This window comes from Staurois parvus, unplaced genomic scaffold, assembly GCF_062004578.1.
Source record: "Staurois parvus isolate SC_StPar_1 unplaced genomic scaffold, SC_StPar_1.0 ptg001302l, whole genome shotgun sequence".
NCBI lineage: Eukaryota > Metazoa > Chordata > Amphibia > Anura > Ranidae > Staurois > Staurois parvus.
The window spans coordinates 4,458,237-4,479,477 of NW_028319098.1; the positions used below are offsets into that span (position 1 = coordinate 4,458,237).

Below are 21,241 nucleotides of genomic sequence, written 5' to 3' on the forward strand. Positions count from 1 at the left end.
GTTGTCTTCCGATTGATTGAGTCAGTGCCAGGGCAAGGTCATTCAGTGCCCAGGGCAAAGAGGGCAACACTGCAGTCATTCTTGTCAGTGAGGAGCAGGATGAGCGGCCACATTGCCAGCACTCCCCCTCAACACACTGCTTGTGTTCATTCGGCCCCCCCTCCCCCCGGCCCTGGGTGGAGACACATTTTCAATAGTTGATGTACAGGAGGGCCAAGCTGGAGTTGAGAACTTCTAATATATATGCAGTGGTGAGCTATAACAATGCCGTGCACAATACAATCTTTATTGTCCATATAGCTCACATTTTGTACATGTAGTAAGAGATACTTACATATCTCTTTAATTTTTCTTTCTATTGTCCTCTATTTGGAAACAATGTTTGTATTTTTGTTTATTGTAAATCAATAAAAACTTTGAAAAAATAAGATTGCTCTGGTCCACAAGGGATATACAGGGGAGAGAACGGAACTGTTGTAAAATGTATGTTACGTGAACGTCAAAGGAAATGTTGCTTCCTAAACCAAAAAAAAAAGTGAATAAAATTGTTAAAACAACCACAGTTTTAAAAACAAGAGCAAATGACTTGATACTTGAAAACTCTTAATTGTAATTCAGAAAATTGTGTGTTCCTGTGTGTTCTGGTATGTTCACATGCTTTTTTGCCACATTATGGATGCGTTCTAGACAAAAAAAAAAATGCAGCAACTTCTACTTTTGTTAACTGACCAGACTATTGTGAACTAGGGCCATTGGAATACATGGAAAAAACTGTGCATGCATTTTTGTTTCAGTTTTAAAATGCACTGAAAAGCATCTGGTGTGAACCAGCCCTTAACCGCTTCCACACTGCCCTACAGCAGAAATACTGATACAGGGTGGCACGAGTGCGCAAAATTACATATACATACACATAATTTTGCAGTTCCAGGTAGAGGTTGTGCGTGTGCCCTACCAACGCTGCCATTTGAGGCCTCGGCTGTCAATCACGGGGTCCCAGCTGGTGATTCCCCGCTGGCACCTGGCGATCTCCGAGGATTTCTGACGGGTTACAGACCTGTATGTAAACAATACAGATCTCTCCCCTGTCAGCTCCTGCACACTGCTTTGTATGGCTCTGTCAGTGACACCAAGTCAGTTCCCCCCAGTGTCAGAATGCTCGCCGCAGTCCCATTATAAGTCGCTGATCGCCGCCATTACTAGTAAGAAAGAAAAGATCCAGTATATATACCGCCATTTGTAGATGCTATAACTTTCACATATACCAATTAATTTACATATATTGGGATTTTTAGCAAAGACATGTAGTAGAATACATGTTGGCCTAAATTTATGACAAAATTTGATTTTTTTAATTTTTTTACTGGACATGTTTAATAAAAAAAAGTGAAAAATATTTTTTTTCTCAAAATTGTTGGTCTGTTTTTTATAGCGCAAAAAATAAAAAAACACACAGATAATCAAATACCACCGGAAATAAGCTCTATTCGTGGAAAAAAAAAAAAGTACATTTCAGTTGAGTGTAGAATTGCAAGATTGCGCAATTGTCAGTTAAAGTAATGCAGCACCGTATTGCAAAAAATGGCCTGGTCAGGAAGGGGGGTAAATCCTCTGGAGGGCAAGTGGTTAATAAAAATAAATCAATTTTATCGTCAAAATCCTAATAAGAAATCATAACCATTTGTGTCAACCACTTGGAATGAGAATGCCATATTTTATTATTTAAATTGCATAAATTAATATTGAGGAATTTTGCAAGATGCCAAAACTGATTACATTACAATTGCTGTATATAAATTAACAACACATCTGATACATTTACAAGTATTTTGCTAAGCAAAATTAAGATTTTTTTGGAAGTGATACAACCATATACAGAAGTGATACAGTCATATGCAAGGATACATGCATCTTAGAAAGTGTTCATAAGTCAATTTTTTAATGAAAGCTAAGTGAAGTGTTTCAATTACTTAAAACTAAATCAAGGTAGGTCATAGAATAAAAACAGAATTTGATTTGACAACATTTGCTAAAAGGAGTTTTTTTTTTTTAATATGTTATGACAATATTTACATAATGTCCAATAAAATTCAAAGGAATAGTCTCCTTTCTGTAGTCCTCTGAGCCTAACCGGATACTCTGCATGAACATCAACAGGTCATGGGGAAACTAGAAAATCATCCTCTGAGGCATACAATTATCCCACATAACAAGGAGAATCACTTACTGCAGCAATATATTGAATATTTGTAGACTTTGTTGTTCTATTCCCCTGTTAAGCAAAAACAAAAAATAACAAAAGTGAAATAATTCAAATTAATTAATTAACTAAAAATTAATTAAATTAACACACACAAAAAATTAACTTATATCTAATCAACAATTACACTGAAAGAGAATTGTTTTCATTTTTACACTAGTTTAATGAAAAGTATTTGCAGCTGTTTAAACTCTATGCCTTTCATCTGATTAATATCCCTATCGCTCATGCAGAAAAGGTGATGACGTGTCTAACTGGTTCAATGTTCACAGCAATACAGAGATTACAATTAACAAGACTAGAACACTAAATAAATACAAATCAGTATAGAAATGTAATTTCTATACCATTGACATGTTAATTTGATGAAAAATTATTATTTATACATTTAAAAATTTTTTTTAACATAATACATTACAATATATTACAGATGATTCTAAATATTCATATAACTGCAGGGGTAAATAAAAAAATACATAAAATGGACAATGAAACTTTCTGAAAAATAAGTAGAAAAAAAAAAACACATTAAATAATTTAGATCAAATAAACTTCATATAAAGTAATACGTAGTTTTTTTAATATTTGTATGCCAAATAATCTTTGGCACAGAAATATATTTCTATTGAGCAATGTACAATGATTCATCATTATTTAGATAATGTGATAAAATGGCATTTCCTAGGGCAGACAATCAGACTCTGTGCCAAAAAAGAGCCGTCCACATTCTGGACCATTTATAAAAAGCTACTGTACATTTAATATTTACCATACATTCACCAGGATAAACACCTGCCCACATCACATTCACTGTACTTTAGATAGCATAAATGTGCCTGGAATTTCAGGGGTTTCATAAATATGATCCTTAAGACTGTGACAGAGTGACTTTCATTCTATCATTGTTCCTTGAGGCTACATCATGGATGCATTTTATAATTCTGCTCCTTCATCAGGCCCATCACAGTGTTCAAGCTGGCCATATATCTAGCCCCTGGTACACAGTGGTATATCACCAGCATCTTTCCTGCTCAGCCAGGTGATGCAAGGGTGTGATGTTGGCTCAAAGCTGTAATTCAACTGAAATTCTATAATGAAGGTTGGCAACCTTTTCTCTGAAGTTCTTCTCCCTTCATATGCAGTGATAAAGGGAAGCAGCATAGCTACATTTCTTCCTGTCCTTATCTATCTCATTTCCATTCCAGGAGATTGTATACAGTACAAATATCTGGAATTGAAAAAGAAGAAGGCAGTGGTAATTAGAGGGCCAAAATAGGTAACTATATATCTGTGCCACTCTGCATATGAGGGAAGGCAGAAGGGAGGTGGGTGGAGAAAAGAAATATTGCCCCCAGCCAGGGGATGTAAATGCTGGCATACTGTAAATGGCAACCTATGAGAAATATTGAAGGCTTGGAATAATGTTTCTGCATTACAAACTACTAACCACTGAACTCTGCAATACAATCTTCTGACCTCTGAACTCTGCATTACAAACTACTGACTTCTGAACTCTGCATCACAAACTGTTGACCTCTGAACTCTGCATTACAAACGACTGACCCCTGCACTTAGCATTACATACTACTGACCCCTGAACTCTGCATTAGTTATGCCTAACCCCTAATACACTGCTCTTACATGCCAAACCCAGCATAGCCAGCCAGGACAGAATATAAACCAGTCAGCCAGGACAGAACTCAGTGCTGCCAGCTAGGAAAGAACTCAGGCCAGAACTCAGCCCATTCAGTCAGACACGAAGTCAAGCCAGCCACCCATATCAGTACTCAAACCAGCCAACTAAGCCAGGACTCGAACCAGGTAACCTGGTCACAAATCAACCCAGTCAGCCAGTCCAGAATGCAAACTAGCCAGCCAGTTCAGCTCAGACAGCCAAGCAAAAACCCAGCCAGACCAGAACACAGCTCAACCAGCCAGTTCAGAACTCAAACAAGTCATCCAAGGACAGAACTCCAACCAGCCAACTAGACTGGAAATCAGATCATACATCCAGACCAGAATTGAGGCTAGTCAGGCCAGAACTCAAACCAGGCAGCCAGGCCAGAACTCAAACCAGGCAGCCAGGCCAAAACTCAAACCAGGCAGCCAGGCCAAAACTCAAACCAGGCAGCCAGGCCAAAACTCAAACCAGGCAGCCAGGCCAAAACTCAAACCAGGCAGCCAGGCCAAAACTCAAACCAGGCAGCCAGGCCAAAACTCAAACCAGGCAGCCAGGCCAAAACTCAGCTCAGCCCTGAAACAAGCTGAGCATGTCACCCTGAAGTACTAGTTGTTCTGATTTCATGATGAACTCTGGTATCAGAAAAAAATGTGAATGAAAGTGAATGCCAAATTTCTCACTGAAGCAAACTTTGAACGATAGACTAAGTTTATGTTTTTACAAGGACATGCTTTATTATATTTTTCTAAGTTTTCTTCATGCTGTCCTTACTTTTTATTGGGCTTAAATAAAAAGTCTTGTGACTGGTCTCTTATCATATCATGGATTTCTCTTTGCATAGTTAAATGATAATAAAAATATTAAATGCACATGTTTTTACAGGTAAAAAAAGTGGAATTATTATTTTTGAACACTGAAGCATTGCACCCATGATCAGCTAATTGCGGGTGCAATGCCAGGCTCCTGCAGACTCTCAGTGCACTGTTGCCTGTACTTCATACAGACAGACAGTTACTGAGTTGCAGGAAGAATCAATGAACTACGAGAGCGCTCAGTAGTGCCCTTGCAGTTCATTGAGAACTCCAAGTCGTCAGCCGCAATGGGAGATGGTACTTGTAGTTTATTCATGTACAGAACTCTGTGAATGAATAATGCAGTCATAGTTACATAGTTAGTTTGGCTGAAAAAAAAAGACAAAAGTCCATTTAGTTCAACCATAAAAAAAAGAAGTTATAATCCTATACCCACAGTTGATCCAGAGAAAGGCAAAAAAACCCAGCAAAGCATGATCCAATTTGCTCCCACAGGGGAAAAAAATTCCTACCTGATCCAGAGAGGCAATCGGATATTCCCTGGAACAACTTTACCTATAAATGTTAGTATCCAGTTATATTCTGGGTATCTAAGAAACAATCCAGGCCTTTTTTAAAGCAATCCACTGAGCTGGCCAGAATAAGCTCTTGAGGGAGTCTATTCCACATTTTCACAGCTCTTACTGTGAAGAAACCTTTCCGTGTTTGGAGATTAAATGTATTTTCCTCCAGATGTAAAGAGTGCCCCCTTGTCCTCTGTGATGACCTCAGGGCGAATACCTCTACACCGAGTTCACTATATGAACCACTGATGTACAGTCAGGTCCATAAATATTGGGACATCGACACAATTCTAACATTCTTGGCTCTATACACCACCACAATGGATTTGAAATGAAACGAACAAGATGTGCTTTAACTGCAGACTGTCAGCTTTAATTTGAGGGTATTTACATCCAAATCAGGTGAACAGTGTAGGAATTACAACAGTTTGCATATGTGCCTCCCACTTGTTAAGGGACCAAAAGTAATGGGACAGAATAATAATCATAAATCAAACTTTCACTTTTTAATACTTGGTTGCAAATCCTTTGCAGTCAATTACAGCCTAAAGTCTGGAACGTATAGACATCACCAGACGCTGGGTTTCATCCCTGGTGATGCTCTGCCAGGCCTCTACTGCAACTGTCTTCAGTTCCTGCTTGTTCTTGGGGCATTTTCCCTTCAGTTTTGTCTTCAGCAAGTGAAATGCATGCTCAATAGGATTCAGGTCAGGTGATTGACTTGGCCATAGCAGAACATTCCACTTTTTTCCCTTAAACTCTTTGGTTGCTTTTGCAGTATGCTTTGGGTCATTGTCCAACTGCACTGTGAAGCGGCGTCCAATGAGTTCTGAAGCATTTGGCTGAATATGAGCAGATAATATTGCCTGAAACACTTCAGAATTCATCCTGCTGCTTTTGTCAGCAGTCACATCATCAATAAATAAAAGAGAACCAGTTCCATTGGCAGCCATACATGCCCACGCCATGACACTACCACCACCTTGCTTCACTGATGAGGTGGTATGCTTAGGATCATGAGCAGTTCCTTTCCTTCTCCATACTCTTCTCTTCCCATCACTCTGGTACAAGTTGATCTTGGTCTCATCTGTCCATAGGATGTTGTTCCAGAACTGTGAAGGCTTTTTTAGATGTCGTTTGGCAAACTCTAATCTGGCCTTAATGTTTTTGAGGCTCACCAATAGTTTACATCTTGTGGTGAACCCTCTGTATTCACTCTGGTGAAGTCTTCTCTTGATTGTTGACTTTGACACACATACACCTACCTCCTGGAGAGTATTCTTGATCTGGCCAACTGTTGTGAAGGGTGTTTTCTTCACCAGGGAAAGAATTCTTCGGTCATCCACCACAGTTGTCTTCTGTGGTCTTCCGGGTCTTTTGGTGTTGCTGAGCTCACCGATGCGTTCCTTCTTTTTAAGAATGTTCCAAACAGTTGTTTTGGCCACGCCTAATGTTTTTGCTATCTCTTTGATGGGTTTGTTTTTTCAGCCTAATGATGGCTTGCTACACTGATAGTGACAGCTCCTTGGATCTCATCTTGAGAGTTGACAGCAACAGATTCCAAATGCAAATAGCACACTTGAAATGAACTCTGGACCTTTTATCTGCTCATTGTAATTGGGATAATGAGGAAATAACACACACCAGGCCATGGAACAGCTGAGAAGCCACTTGTCCCATTACTTTTGGTCCCTTAACAAGTGGGAGGCACATATGCAAACTGTTGTAATTCCTACACCGTTCACCTGATTTGGATGTAAATACCCTCAAATTAAAGCTGACAGTCTGCAGTTAAAGCACATCTTGTTCGTTTCATTTCAAATCCATTGTGGTGGTGTATAGAGCCAAAAATGTTAGAATTGTGTCGATGTCCCAATATTTATGGACCTGACTGTATTTATACATGTTGATCACATCCCCCCTTAACCTCCTCTTCTCAAGAGAGAATAAATTCAGTTCCTCTAATCTTTTCTCATAGCTGAGCTCCTCCATGCCTCGTATCAGTTTGGTTGCCTTCTGTGTACTTTCTCCAGTTCCCCAATGTTCTTTTTGTGAATTGTGCCCCAAACCGAACTGCATATTCCAGATGAGGTCTTACTAATGGTTTGTACAGGGGTAAAATGATATCTCTCTCTCTGGAGTCTATACCTCTTAATACAAAAAAGGATTTTTCTCACTTTAGAAACTGCAGCTCGGCATTGAATGCCATTATTAATAGGGATGCATCGAAATTTCAGTGGCTGAAACAAAAAAACTCCGCCCCTTGCCGCCGCCTGCCACTTGGTAGTTCTCAGCCTTACCTGAGAAACCATCAAACAATCCAGGCACTGGGCATGGAGATTAGTGAAGGAAAGATGGCCTCCACTCATCTCTATGCCCTTGAAGAACCGGAGCAATGTCACTTCTGGTTCCGGCCATTTTTTTTTTTTTTTTACAGCACTGAATCAATACTTTTTTTTATCTAATGCTTTATATTGCAGAGGAGAGATGTGGGGTCTTACTGACCCCATATCTCCTCATAAAGAGGACCTGTCACCAATTATTTCTATCACAAGGGATGCTTGCATTCCTTGTGATAAGAATGAAAGTGATTAAAAATGTTGTTAAAGGGACAGTGCAAAAAAAAAACAAACATTAAGTAAATTAAAAAAAGTTTAAAGTGCCCCGCCCCCCCCCCCCCGTGCTTGCATGTAGTGGTGAACGCATACGTAGGACATGCCCACATATGTAAACGGTGTTCAAACCACACATGTGAGATATTGCCATGAACGTCAGAGCAAGAGCAATAATTCTCGCACTGTAGAAATTTTGAAAGCATCACCCATGGCGATTCTTAAGTACCGCAGTTTCATGCCATTCCACGAGCGTGTGCATGTTGGGTATCTATTTAGTCACCGTAACATCCTCTTTCATATTTTACAAAAAATTGGGGTATATATTGTGTTTTTTTTAAATCAAAGTGTATTTTTTTCCAAAAAATATATATTCAGTTTTAAAAACTGCACATTTCGGTTTCGGTTTTCAGCCAAGTGCATTTTGAAGTTTTGGTTTCAGCACCAGAATTTAAATTTTGGTGCACCACTAATTATTAAGGTTGTGATCTACTAGAGCTCCCAGATCCTTCTCCACCATAGATTCCTCCAGTTGTACTCCCTCTAGTATGTATGATGCATGCATATTCTTAGCCCCCAAGTGCTTAACCTTACATTTATCAACATTAAACCTCATTTGCCACATAGTTGCCCAATTAAACAGTGCATTGAGGTCGGCTTGTAAGTTGGAGACATCCTGTAAGGACGTCACTCCACTGCACAGCTTGGTGTCATCTGCAAAGACTGAAATGGGATTTTTCATCCCAGACCCTATATCGTTTATAAATATATTAAAAAGTAAGGGTCCCAACACTGAACCTTGGGGTACACCACTGACAACCCTAGACCGTTCAGAGTATGAATCATTAACCACTAGTCTCTGAATACGATCTTTTAGCCAGTTTCCTATCCATTTACAAGCTGATCTTTTCAAGCCTGTAGACTTTACCTTACACATTAGCCGTGTGTGGGGAACTGTGTCAAATATTTTTGCAAAATCCAAGTATACCACATCTACTGCCACCCCTCTGTCCAAGGTTTAGCTCACCTCCTCATAAAAAGAAATCAAATTTGTTTGACAACTTCTATCTTTCATGAATCCATGCTGTCTGTTGCTTAAATTATTTTTATCAATCAAGAACTCATCTGTGTGGTCTTTTATTAAACTCTCCAGTATCTTCCCAACTATAGATGTTAAACTAACAGGTCTATAATTACTTGGTAAAGATTTTGATCCCTTTTAAAATATAGGCACCACATTGGCCTTACACCAATCCAGTGGTACTATGCCAGTCATTAAAGAGTCCCTAAAAATTTGAAACAATGGCTTTGAAATGACAGAGCTCAATTCTTTAAGCACCCAAGGGTGTATGCCGGTACAGGTGCTTTATTCACCTTTATTCTGTCTAAATATTTTTGGATCATATCAAATGTGAGCCAATGTGTATCATCTGGGGCTGTGTCAATACCATGCCCATTATGGACAAGAGCTCCCCCATGCTCCTTTGTATACACAGAGCTAAAGAAGTTATTTAAAAAGATTTGCCTTTTCTTTGTCCCCAGTCAGCCACTCTAGATAATTTTGCAAAGGGCCTACATGCTCAGACCTGAGATTTTTACTATTAATATATTTGAAGAATTTTGGGGGAGTTTGTCCTGCTATCTTTTGCAATCTGTTGTTCGTTTTCAATTTTTCCGGCCTTGATTTACTTTTCACACATTCTGTTATATTCTTTCTAATGTTTAAACGATGATCGCGCTCCTTCATTTTTATATTTAATAAAAGCTCTTTTCTTATTATCTATAGCTTTTTTTAACTTTGGCCGTATCAAAATAGGTCTGATTTTAGGCCTTTTAAACTTGTTGCCCATGGGAATATATTTTACAGTGTGTTTACATAGTCTTTTTGAAGAAGTCCCATTTCTGTGTTGTATTCATCGATGCCAATATTCCCTCCCAGTCTAAGTCCTGGAGAGCAGCTCTCAGCCTTGGAAAATTAGCTCTCTTAAAGTTGAGCATTTTTATTTTTCCTGTATGTGCTTCTTGTTTACAGCTAATAAATTAAATCATGTTATGGTCACTGCTACCCAGATGTTTTTTTATATGGACATGTACGGGAATCCCGGTGAGACGATTGGCAAATAGAAGTGCACATGCGCAAAGAAATGTGCGATCGCGCACACGCACGGTGAAGATTGGCACCAGACGGACTATTTAAAAGATGCCTCTACCTGTGCTCAGTGCTGACTGGTCTTCAGCTGTTCCCCATTTCCTGCTCGTTCCTGTGTGATTTCCTTGTTGCTGACCCGGCTTGTTCCTGACCTGACTCTGATTACTCTCCTGCTTGATACTTGTTCCTGACTTCGGCTCTGCTCCTGACTTTGGCCTGCTTATGATTTGGTACCTCGCTGTCCACCCGTTGATGTCCCCAGCTATTCCTATGACATTGCTCCTGTCTCCCATTCCAGCTTCCTGCCTTGCTCTGGTGCACACCTGGCGACCTACCATACCAACTCTGCATATCACTACTGTTCCTGAATCAGAGGTTCATCAGTCTTCCAAAGTCTCCAGCTGCAAACAACATCTGCTGGCGCTCTTGTCCCCCTGGTCCCTAGACACCCTCTGTGCCACTTCCAGTGGGGTCAGGGCTAGTGACACAAGTGAGGCTGACCTCGTCATTTCAGTCTCCAATCAGGTACGTGACAGGACATTAATAATAAGCTCCACATGGTTTGAGATTACCAGGTCCAGCAGAGCATCATTCCTAGTTGGGGCCTCTATGAACTGTACCATAAAATTGTCCTGTAGTAGGTTTATACATTTTTGCCCTTTAACTGGTCCTGCAGTGCCATTACTCTAGTCAATTTCCGGGTAGTTAAAATCCCCTGGTCCTTGCAGCCCTTTTGATCTGTGCATGGAGCTGAGTCTCCACCTCCTCATTAACACTGGGTGGCCTATAACCAACTCCAATGATTACCTTTTGTAGTATGCACCCCCATGTACAGTTCCACCCAGAATGCTTCAGCCTCATCACACTCTCCATCAACTAGGTCCTCTTTCACACTCACTCTGAAATCACTTCTCAGACAGAGGCAGACACCACCACCTTTCCTTTTTACCCTATCTCTCTGAAAGAGAACATAGCCAGGAATATTAATGGACCAGTCATGTGAAGAATGAAACCAAGATTCAACAATACCAATTAAATCATAGTTCTCTTCATGCACCAAAGCTACCAACTCACCTATTTTGCTTGGCAGACTTCTAGCATTGGTGAACAAACACTTTAACTCACTGACACCTTTTGCACACGTATTTTGCATATTTTTTATTTTCATACAAATGGTACCAATTCTAATGGTTGTTTGTAACATGGGAACCTTCTTATCACCTGCCATAGCCCTCCCCCCATCTTTCCCCATTCCACCCTCCAACAAGGACTGACCCCTGTCTGATCTGTCTGCCCCATTATAATTTAATTTTCCTTCCCCCCTCGATCCTAGTTTAAATACTCCTCCAGCGATCCCATAAACCTCTCCTCCAGCAAATCCTTCTAGAAACCCAAATCCTTCCCTCTTACACCAGGTCTTTAGCCATGTATTTAGTTCTCTAATCTCCCCCTGTCTTTCCTGAGTTGCGCATGGCACACGTAATATTTCAGAGAATATCACCTTGGAGGTCCTCCCCTTCAACTTGCAGCCTAGTTCTTTAAATTGATTCTTTAGGAGCTTCTACCTTCCATGCATTCTGTCATTGGTTCCAATGTTGACCAAGATAGCTGGGTAATGCTCAGCACCTCCCAGTAATTTATCAACCCGGTCCACCAAATGCCGAATCCTGGCACCAGGGAGACAGCAAACCATTTGGTTGAGGTGATCCTGGTGACAAATTATTCCATCAATCCTTCTGATTATAGAATTCCCTATTACCACCAACTGTCTAGGTCTTCCTGCACTACCCTCACCACTCCTCCCAGATGGTCTGATCTCCCCACACAGATGGTCTGTATTTTCACCCAACTTGGCAAATCTGTTTGAGTGCTCAAACCCAGGGCTGGTCTAGTTTTTCTGTGAGCCACTACCACTCCCTCTTGTTACAGTGAGCCATCTTCCTACCTGATAATCCTGATTAGCCCCTCCACATCAATCCCATTAGGTACCTGCTCAGAGAGCAGAAGACCCCTTTCAAGGTTGTCGGTTCTGCCCAGTGTTGCAACTTGCTTCTCCAGATCTCTAACACGAGCTTCCAGAAGGGCAACAAGCTCACATCAGTTGCAGCGGTATCCATCCTGGAGCTGTTGCTCTATTGCTGCATACATGTGGCACACTGTGCACTGCAAAAAACCTTCAACCTCGCTAGCACTCATATCCCAGTTACAATATTAACCACTTGCCAACCGCAGATAGCCGAATGACAGCTTAACCGCGGCCAGCCAGTTCTGGGAGGGCATCATATGATGTACTCCCAGAACACGCCCTCCCGTGCGCCCCGGCGCTCTCCAAGATCGCTGTGTCCTACGGACACAGCTGATTACGTGATGTGGTAAAAGGCCAATCACAGCGTCCTTTTACCACGTGATCAGCTGTGTCCAATGACACAGCAGATCACCAGTCAATGCAGTTGCCGGCTATCGGCTGCACTTTCCTCACGCTGTCACGCGTGAGGAAAGTACCGCCAATAACTGGCAATTGTCAGAAGACGGATCAACACCAATCATCCAATCATCAGGGCACTGATGGTCAGTGCCCTGATGATGAGTGCCACCCACCAGTGCCGCCCACCTGTGCCTAGCAGTGCCACCCACAAGTGCCCATCAGTGCCACCCACCTGTGCCTAGTAGTGCCACCCACCAGTGCCCCCCATCAGTGCCACCCAACAGTGCCCCCCATCAGTGCCACCCAACATTGTTGCCCAGCAGTGCCGCCAGTCAGTGCTGCCCAGCAGTGCCGCCAGTCAGTGTTGCCCAGTAGTGCCATCTTTGTTGCATATCAGTGCAGCCTCATCAGTGCCGCCTCATCAGTGCCACCTATCAGTGCCACCTATCCGTGCCACCTCATCAGTGCCGCCTATCATGGGCCATAAGTGCTGCCTATCAGTGCAGCCTCATCAACACACATCAGTGAAGGAGAAAAAATTACCTGTTTGCAAAGTTTTATAATAGAAACAAAGAAAAAAACTTTCAAAATTTTTGCTCTTTTTTGTTTATATCGCAAAAATAAGACACCCAGCGGCGAGTACTTACTACCAAAAGAAAGCTCTATTTGTGTGAAAAAAAATGATAAAAATGTCATATGGGTTAAGTGTTTCATGACCGCGCAATTGTCATTCAAAGTGCGACAGTGCTGAAAGCTGAAAATTGGCCTGGGCACGAAGGGGGTATAAGTGCCCGGTAGGCAAGTGGTTAATATTACTAACAGGAAATATCAGTTGTCACTTACAGGTTAGAAGACTCATGATTTCAACTCCAGTTTTTTAACTCCGTTTAATCAAATGTCCACTTGGTCAAAGGTCCAGCTAGCAAAATACAGGCAAGCTCAGAGTGAGTTTTACAGAAAGTTCTATAGTACCTGTAGCACCTGTGACCAATTTACCCCTCCCCTTAATTAGCAGACTGAGGGAAGGAAAAGAAAAAAAGCTATTTAAATAGTGACAGAAAAAGTGCTTTAGAAAAGTAAACGCTGTTAGCAAAACCCCAAAGACCTTGCATGACTGTGAAGTTTATAAACTGAGACAGCGGGAGGGTAGAGAAGATTCCTCGCATGCTGTCACTGGTTGTGGTGGAGATGGGGGCAAAGAGACAGGAGCTAGAACAATATACATGTTCCACCCTAAATAAGGGGTGGAACATATAACATGTTCCAAAGGTGAACTTATCCTTTAAGCAGAAAGAACTCCATAGGAAAGTGCACGTGAATGGGACACAAAATGAAGCCATGTTGTTGAATAATTCTACGGTATCCAGCAGATAGCTTTATCCACGCTCTGCTTTAAATTGGCCCTTGGTGTAACCTACTCTTCTCATGTGTGAAGATGAACTTTATAGTTCACTAAAGGCATTGCTGCATGTATCAGTTGAATTTTCCAGACATTTTATGTTTACCACCCACACACTGTTATTGATGTAAAAGTCAGTTCATAAAGATTAACAAGCACCACTTCTATACTGCTAGCTGCAGGCTGGTAACAACAGTGATTTTCAATTAGGAATCTTTTAAGGAGAGCAGAAAGAGAAGCTGTCAGAGACGGTGATATAATAACCCTTTGAGATATAACAATTCATGATAAATTAGTCTTTTAACAGTTTTATGTAACAAAAGAACATTTTCACACCTAAGGGATACTTCTAAGATAAAAATCATGAAATGAGTTAATATAACTCATTCATCTTAGTGAGCTGAGCATTCTGTCTGCATGCTTGCAGTGTAGGTGCAGCCAGGGCTCAGCTGTAATGAGTCTCTGCTATTTTTATTAGATGTTAGACAATGTCTTATTTTTCCCCAATACAGCCAATGGCTGGTGCACTGGAAGAGTATGGTGGTGTGGAAACCTTTATTCTTGTATCACCATATGCAGCAGCATGGAGAAAAAAATCATAATCAGGAGCCCTAACAGTAAGGGCCAAGCTAGACATTTTAAACTCTTGCTAAAGCAGGATGTAACCACTAATGCAAATACACTTCTTTCCTTCTCCACACTCTTCATCGTCCATGAATGGTCCCTACACAGCCACTTCCAAATGAATGACACTCATCATCATCTAAACACATTCATAAGAGGCTAGGCTGTCAATGACACACCCCCTGGGCTCACTGTTATTACGCAGTCTGGGCATTACAGCTCCATAGCACAGTGCTCACATGCAGGGCTGGTTTTAGACAAAATGGTGCCCTGGGCAAAATAAAATGGGAGGGGGGCATATACACAATGTTCTATTTTCTGGCAGCATTTTGACAACTGAGTGCCTAAAGAGAAGGCGGGGGCACGGAGCTTCTCCCCCACCCTTTCCACCTGATCATAAGCACCATTCTATAAAACATTGCTGGATGGGAGGGTGAGAAACTGGAGTTGGGCTTTATGACTAGTTTACAATAGTGTTGCTCTCTGAAGGGCATTATGTGCTTGGATCGCTCTTCAGAAAGCATTTCACAGGTGGTGAGGAGGCATTGAGGAGTTGTATTGCAGCATCATCTGCTTTAGCCTAGGTTCGTACTACAACGGTTGTGGAAATCCCATGTGATTCGCACAGGAACCGCACCGCATTCCTGTACAAATCACATGCGGTTTGTATGGGGTACGATTAGAGCCATACATTTTGTAAGGCTCTATTTGCACCGCACCAAAAAGGTGCAGGACCCTTTTTTAGTCCGCACTAGAATTGGATCGCATAGGTATTCACACACATCACTGCACATCGCACAGCGTTTTGTGGACCGATGTGGGGGTGTCGTTAACATACACACCTGCATTGGTCCATGTGAACCGGATGTGATTGTGATGCTACAAATTCCGCACTGCATCAGTGTAAACAAAGGCTTCATCACCTTGAACTCTGCACTAATGTGCTGCAACTGCATGCATTTCACAGGTGGTGAGGGGGTATTGTATCCCATTCTCACCACCTGCTTTAATGCTTTGAAATCCGCACTAGCGTGCTGCAACTGCATGCATTGCATGCGGTTGCAGGACAACCTCGTTCAGTTGTATGAGTTGCATTCAGCAGGCAGTGCTGCTCTCTAAATGTGACAGCGGGGATTGTTTTTGATGCGCTGCAATGTAATTCATTGTGGCCATTGCATATGTACAGATTCCTGTGCTACCTCTGCTGCTAATGAGGGAGCAGTAGGGGTAGGGTTGCCACCTCATCCATTTAAAACTGAACACATATTAATGTTCTGTGGCTGATTAAAAAGGGTAATTAAACTCACTTAATGCCTAATCTGCATTAAATTAGCCACAGAACCTGTTTAAAGGGATGAGGTAACAACCCTAAGTAGGGGGGCGGTAAAACCACTAGTGTAAGCAAGGCCTTAAAGTGAAACCTTAAATAATTTTTTTAAAAAGTGAATAGACGGGCTTTAAATTGCCAAAGAGGCATAATATATCTCTTCTGTAATAAATGATTCTTATCTACCTGTTTGCAATCTTCTTGACAATGTAGCTGCACATGCACAGCTCAATGCAAAATTACACCTGCAATGCAAAAAACACCTCCTGGATGTATGAACTCCTGCTCATGTGGAAAACTATGTTATCCGGGTAGGGACAATCAAGATGGCCCAAATCAGAAAGTACCCTGGTGAAGATGTCATTGCTTGCAAGAGAGTTTGCAGATGTCACATTGCTGGAGGAGAGGTAGGCATAGTTCTGTTTGAGCTACAGCTACCAAAATCACTGTTGAATCATTGGGGGCTGCAACTGATCACGAAACAGATGGAACCCATGTAGAATATAGCCACAGTCTCCCATGATCACGCATCATTTCAGTAATGTGTGATTGATTACTACAAGATAGAACCTGTAGAGCTTACTCCATAGGGAATATAACTAGATCAGCAATGGGCAAACATCGGCTGTCAGAATGTGTGTAGTCGGGGCAGCGTGAGGAACGTGAGGGGAGCTAGGCTCCTCTCACAGTCCGCCCTGAAGACCAGAACGGCGCGGGAACACGGCGAGAGGAACGCGCGGAGCAAAGGTAAGTGAATTGACACAGGGGGGACTTGGGGACTTAATATGGGGGATGAATTAATATGGGGAATTAATTACTATAGGGGGGATGAATTACTATAGGGGGGATGAATTACTATAGGGGGGATGAATTACTATATGGGGGATGAATTACTATGGGGGGGATGAATTACTATATGGGGGATGAATTACTATGGGGGATGAATTACTATGGGGGATGAATTACTATATGGGGGATGAATTACTATGGGGGATGAATTACTATATGGGGGATGAATTACTATATGGGGGATGAATTACTTAGGGGGATGAATTACTATGGGGGATGAATTACTATGGGGGATGAATTACTATATGGGGGATGAATTACTATATGGGGGATGAATTACTATGGGGGATGAATTACTATATGGGGGATGAATTACTATATGGGGGATGAATTACTATGGGGGATGAATTACTATATGGGGGATGAATTACTATGGGGGATGAATTACTATATGGGGGATGAATTACTATGGGGGATGAATTACTATATGGGGGATGAATTACTATATGGGGGATTAATTACTATGCTTACTATGGGGGAATATTACTATACTTACTATGGATGACACATACACCTCATTCATCTACTCTTGGTCCGGCCCCCGGGTCCAATATATGAACCCATTGCGGCCCTCAAGTCAAAAAGTTTGCCCACCCCTGAACTAGATACTAACATTTATAGGTAAAGTTGATCCAGGGAATATCCGATTGCCTCTTGGGGGATCAGGAAGGAGATTTTTTCCCTGCAGGAGCAAAGTGGATCATGCTTTGCTGGTGGTTTTTTTGCCTTCCTCTGGGTCAACTGTGGGTATAGGATTACAACTTTTTTTTTTTTTTAATGGCTGAACTGGATGGACTTTTGTCTTTTTTCAGCCAGACTAACTATGTGACTATGGGATCAGTTTCTTTTTTTGTGTATTTGCTACTGTTAGAGTTTATTCCTGATTTTAATAGCAATACTGAGTTACTACATTTCCAGTGTGACTGTAACCTAATAGAACGACTGCCAGCAAGTGGTTAAATCTCTTCCACGTAGCTCCAGCCTGTTCACACTTTGCATGCTACAATGTTTGCAGTTTTCCTCCTTTTAAACACACATTCAGGCACACATTTTTTATGATCATTATAGAAACACAATCTTCACAAAAGAATACTACTGTATAGATGTGTTTAATTACAAATATTTTTATTTTTATGGGCTCCAAAACTACTTATTGATGCAGTAAAATCCATGCAAACTGTAATCTAGGTAACTCAGGGATATGAATATCCTTTTGTATAGCAATGTTTTCTGCATATCCCTAGGTGGCCTTTAGTACCACTGGAGACACTTTAGCTGGCCATACATGGAATAAAATTCGTCCCTCCCCACCAGCAGAGCAGAATAGAGCTGCGGGAGGGATTTACCTGTCAACATTGACTGTGTAGATGGGGGAATCAAGCGGTTTTCTTTCCTTTCACTCGTGAGCTGCCTTAGAGTCCTTTCACACGGAGCAGACCCATTTAGCAGATCCACTTGTTCAGCAGGGGGATCTCTCCACTGATCCCCACTGAGCAAGCGGATGACAGCTCCATTTCTGCTCCGCTGCTGCAGAGCAAACACAGAGCTGCTCGCTATCCTCTTTGGGCGGTCGTATGAAAACAGACTGTCTCTCCGTTTTCATCCGACCCAATCCAACGGACAGAAGGGGAATTGGATCCCCATCCGTCTGCTTTTGGTGGATCAGATCGGATGTTGTCGGGTGTAAACGGACACATGTCCATTTATACCCGCCCCTCCATACAGGAGAATGGATGTTCCGATTGGGTCTGCCTGAAAAACGGTCAGGCAGACCCAATCAAAACATCAGCGTGAAAGAGCCCTTCGGCTGGATTCACACTGTTCCTTGCCCATGTAGCACACATGGTAATGCACATGTGTAGGTGTGAATGGGCCCATGCAGTTTACATTTGCCCATCACGTAAAATTGCAGCACAAGTATGTGTACCAGTCCCATGAAAAATTATGGAATTTCTATTTTAAATGCATTTTTATGCAGCAAAATGCAAGCATTTTATGCATAAAGACAGGTGTAAATAGGCCCTTATATAATATTCATGTGAATAACTCATAAGTAATTTCAACTCGCCACTCTTTTACTATTTCTATTATTATTCCATAATAATAGTATATACTGAACACCTGAAACACATTTTTAAACCATCATACCAATGATGTATGCATCTATGGTCACAATGAGGAGGATTTACTAAGGCTTGGTTCACACCAATGCTTTTTGCTTTTGATCCATTTTATAATGATTTTTGCATTGTGCTTTGAGTCTTTTTTTTGTTAAACTGAAAATTGTTTTGGTGCTGGGCAGAAAAAAAATGCAAAACGCAGTAAAAACACAGAAAAACTGTGGCATAAAACACACTACATGCGTTTCAACAGTTTCTCCATTGAACTCTATTGTAGCAAAAACACTGATTTTTGCATTTACAAAAGTCCCTGACTTTCTATAAACACAGCATCTCAAAAAATCATAGATATGAACATGTCCCATAGGAAACCATGTTAAATGGACTGTAGTGCGTTTGTGCAAAAAGCACTAAAAAATGCATTGGTGTGAACCAGGGGTAAAACTGGTGCACTTAGAATCTGGTGCAGCGGTCTATGGCAGCCAATCAGCTTCTAACTTCAGCTTATTCAATAATCTTTGGTTTCTATGCAGAGTTGTACTAGATTTTGCACTGACCATTTTTATTAAATAACCCCCTATGTCACATATGTTTCAGCAGTTTCTGCAAGAAAATGCAAAAAAACATATGGCTAGCCGCTACGTCTAGCAAAGCTCATTTATGCAACATTAGATGCAAGGAAGTTTCATATAACATTTAAACTGGCGGAAAATAAATAATATGTTCTATTTCTCATAATTAAGCCTTTTGAGATATATTAAATATAACCATAATTACTGATGTAGAATTTGAATAAAAAATGCTGGGATGCTCCTGGCTTTGAATGGAATGCTGGAATTTATAGTTCTGCAGTTGACAGCAAGCAAGCAATCTGGCCTTGTACAGCTGCAAACAATTTTTTTTTATTACAATACTGTTTTTGTGGATTCCAGTAAGCTACCTTCTCAGTATTTATTAAATAATATTATACAATTAAATAAATGAATCGTTATTCTTTATATAAATCAAATATTTATATAAAAATTTATATAAGAGGTTACTTTTTTTTTTGCTTAGGCTGCATAAATAAGTAAAATGTAAATAAAAATAAACAGCAACTTAATCAAAAGGTAATAGGAAATCACATTATCAGCTGCACTTATAGAACAAAATTTCAAAATGACTTGCAGAGAAAAGGATTACATTTGTACATTTGGCACTGTTCTTTCAAGGAACGTTGGTAAGTATTGATTTATAACTCAACAAAGTTTCCTATTATTCTCTAACCCCAAAATAATAATTTTCATCATTTTATTTATATTTACAAGCATATTTTGCGTTTCATAATTTGTCATGCATAGTACTGAGATAGAGAGAATACTACAACAAATAGGTACAATGAACCCCAAAGCATTAGGTATGCTGAAATAAGTGGAACCAGTATTATTGGGGGTCGGCTGCTGCAGGAGAAAAAGCTGCATAAATAGAAATATTCAAATCAATCAGGCCCATTAAACTCACTGAGCTGCACTGAATGGAAAATGTGTAGTTTAAAGCTAGACCAATTTTTTTTTCTTTTTACTTTTTGTACTGTTAAAATCTCAGATACCAAAAAAGAGTCTAAACCACTTGCCCTCCAGAGGATTTACCCCCTTCCTGACCAGGTCATTTTTTGCGATACACCCAAATGAAATTTATGTCCTCTTTTTCCCACAAGAGGAGCTTTATTTTGGTGGTATTTGATCGCCTCTGTGGTTTTAATGTTTTGCGCTATAAACAAAAGAAGACCGACAACTTTGAAAAAAAAAAACAATATTTTTGACTTTTTGCTATAAAACATGTCCAATAAAAAAAATTTCAAAAATCAAATTTCATAATAAATTCAGGCCAAAATGTATTCTGCTACGTCTTTGCTAAAATCCCAATAAGTGTAAATTAATTGGTTTACGCAAAAGTTATAGCATCTACAAATGGCGTTATATATACTGAAATTTTTTTAAAACTTTTTTTATACTAGTCACTTTTAGTGGGACTGTGTCGGGCATTCTGACACTGGGGGGAACTGATTAACTGTCTCAGACATTCCCAGTGACACTAATACAGTGATCAGTGCTAATAAAAAGCACCACGCTATACTAGTGACACGTAGCAGGAAGAGGTTAACATCTGGAGTAATCAAAGGGTTAACTGTGTGCCGTTTGTGTTTTACATTATGTGCTGTTTTACTTTATCAGCATGCTACTTTGTATTGCTGTGCTATGCAGAGCAATACAAAGCTGACAGAGGAGAGATCTGTATTTTTTACATAAAGACCACTCCTCTGTCAGTGTTCCTTGCTGATCGCTGGGTGCCGGTGGGCAATCTTTGACCAGGAACCCGGTGATCGACAGCTGAAGCCGCCAATGGCAGCGCGGGAAATACAAAATCACATACATACATAC

General features: G+C 40.7%; 1 long non-coding RNA gene across 1 annotated transcript in view; it reads right to left on the reverse strand.

Annotated features, from left to right (window-relative positions):
- Nucleotides 1–1,694: 1,694 nt before the first annotated feature.
- LOC149437168 (uncharacterized) overlaps nucleotides 1,695–21,241 on the reverse strand; it is a 29,924-nt gene continuing 10,377 nt past the window's right edge. The window contains exon 2 of the long non-coding RNA XR_016308162.1: nucleotides 1,695–2,272. This is a non-coding gene — a long non-coding RNA (uncharacterized LOC149437168). The remainder of the gene's footprint in view (nucleotides 2,273–21,241) is intronic.